At 45.5% G+C, this 2487-nt stretch overlaps 1 pseudogene; it reads left to right on the top strand.

Moving 5' to 3' along the window:
• The first annotated feature begins 506 nt into the window (after positions 1-506).
• LOC102259966 lies at positions 507-1992 on the top strand (annotated as a pseudogene).
• The last annotated feature ends 495 nt before the right edge of the window (positions 1993-2487 follow it).

Here is a 2487-nt window from a genome sequence, read left to right as displayed (position 1 = left end):
CTGATGGGAAGAGAGACCATTTTCTTTCTCTCCAATTTGTAAGCCTTTGATTTCCTTTTCTTGTTTTATTGTATTGGCTGAAATGTACCCAGTATGATGCATTCAGTATGATGTTGAATAGGAGTGGTAAGAGAGGATATCCCTTGCTTGATCTTAATGGAAAGCATTGAGCCCTTTACCATTAAGTACAGTTGACCCTGGAACAATATGACTAGACGTTCTGACCTCCCATAGTCGAAAATCCATGTGTAACTTTTGACTCCCCCTATACTTGATAATGTCCTACTGTTAACCAAAAGCCTTACTGATAATATAGGCAATTAATTAACACGTCTTTTATATCTTATATGTATTATATACTTATTATAATAAAGTAAGTAGAGAAAATGTTATTAAGAAAATTGTGACTTGCCATCCGGCCTCCCTTGCGCTGCAGCTGGTCACCTCCTGGGTCCCAGCCTTCCAGGACCAGGGCAGCAGTCGCAGCCGCTGCCGCTGCCACCACCATGGTGTCCTGCGTGGGGAGCAGGACCCAAGCAAGGATGATATGAACTACAAGATGCATTTCAGATGATCAATGAGCAGCAAGTGGAGGACATCACCATTGACTTCTTCTACCAGCCACACACCATCACTCTGCTCAGCTTCACCATCGTCAGCCTCATGTACTTCACCTTCACCAACTGGCACTATTTTCCATTGGGAGAGAGGATCCTTAAACAGTGACTGGCCTCATAAACATGACCCTACCTATGTATCTCAGTTTCAAGGACTTATGAAAGGGATGACTCTGTCCCAGAAGACAACATCTGGTGGGGTATCCTCTCTGTTATTTTCTTCTTTCTTATCATCAGTGCACTAGCTTTCCCCAACCGTCCCTTTGCTAGACCTCATCCAGCCTTATGGAGAATGATTTTTGGACTCAGTGTGCTCTACTTCCTCTTCCTGGTCTTCCTCCTCTTCCTGAAATCCATAATGTACTGGCTAGATCCAAATCTCTGCTATGCCATGAGGGAAGTGTATATCATGGAGTATGCTGTGAACTGCCATGTTATCACCTGGGAGAGAGTCATCAGCCATTTTGATATATTTGCATTTGAACATTTGTGGGGCTGGGTCATGAATGTCTTACTAATCCATAGTTATGGTCTCTGCTGGACCATCAGCATCAGCTGGGAGCTAACCGAGCTTTTCTTCATGCATCTCCTGCCCAATTTCGCTGAATGCTGGTGGAAGCAGGTGGTTCTGGACATCCTGTTGTGCAACAGCGGCAGCATCTGGCTGGGCATGGTCCCCTGCCAGTTCCTAGAGATGAGGACCTACCACTGGACAAGTTTCAGGGACATCCACACCACCACTGGGAAAATCAAAAGAGCCTGCAGTTCACTCCTGCCAGGTGAACCTACGTTAGATGGTTTGACCCCAAGTCTTCATTTAAGAGAGTGGCTAGAATATACCTTTCTATGATCATTTGGCAGCTAACTGAGTTGAACACCTTCTTCTTGAAACATATCTTTGTGTTCCAAGCTGGTCATCCATTCACTTGGTGTAGGATTCTCTTTATTAGTGGCATCACGGTGCCCACAGTGAGACAGTGCTATGCTTACCTCGCCGACACAGTGCAAGCGCATGGGGATACAGTGCTGGGTGTTTGGGGTCATTGCTTTCCTGGAAGCTATTGTTTGCATAAAATTTGGACAAGATCTCTTCTCTAAGACACAGATACTGTATGTTGTGCTTTGGCTTCTTTGCATGGCTTTCACCACCTTCCTGTGTCTGTACTGTATGGTGTGGTATGCAGAGCACTGAAATCACCGAGGAAAGACCTACTCCGAGTGTGAAGGTGGCACCTACAGCCCAGATATTTCCCAGCCTCATGGGAAAGGGACATAAGGTTCTGAAAACAGGCATCCAGGCAACAATGAATGCCATTCTTCCAGAAGAAGAAATCATTCCAAGTCAAAAGCCACCAACGGAGTTGAAAAGAAATGAAAGTCCTGGTTAATCTGAGATGTTCCAGAGAGTGCCTGGAACTGAGAGGGAAATGGAATCATTGCACCTCCCCGGGAGGAGGTCAACACATACAGTGCAGACGGGAAGAGAAGAGGGGACTTTGGAGGAGTGGGGGGTTCATTATTTGAGGGTATAAGTCTTGTTTCCCACAGACACGGCCACATCAGGCAGACACTGCCTGGGGCCCTTTGCCAATGTGAGGGTCTCTTTAAGGTCAGCACTTGGCATGCGGTCACCAGTAGCAAGCAGGACATATGTTCAAAGGAAAAGGTAGCTATTCTCACAGTTGCCAAGAGCAGCTTGTGCTTGGGAGTCTTGTGAGTACAGGTGAAACATCTTCTCTCAGACAGGGAGTTAACTGTAGAGTTAATGGATTGGCCCCCAGGTTTTTTTTATGAATCTGCCTTTCCATTGGATTTGTTTCTATTCAGGCCACTTGTCTGTATTTTATTTTGTTGTGATTTGTTTTTACTA

The sequence above is a fragment of the Myotis brandtii genome, unplaced genomic scaffold (assembly GCF_000412655.1).
Source record: "Myotis brandtii unplaced genomic scaffold, ASM41265v1 scaffold165, whole genome shotgun sequence".
Taxonomy (NCBI): Eukaryota; Metazoa; Chordata; class Mammalia; order Chiroptera; family Vespertilionidae; genus Myotis; species Myotis brandtii.
The sequence above is the reverse complement of the archived record's forward strand: the minus strand, read 5'-3'. Positions and strand labels throughout refer to the sequence as shown.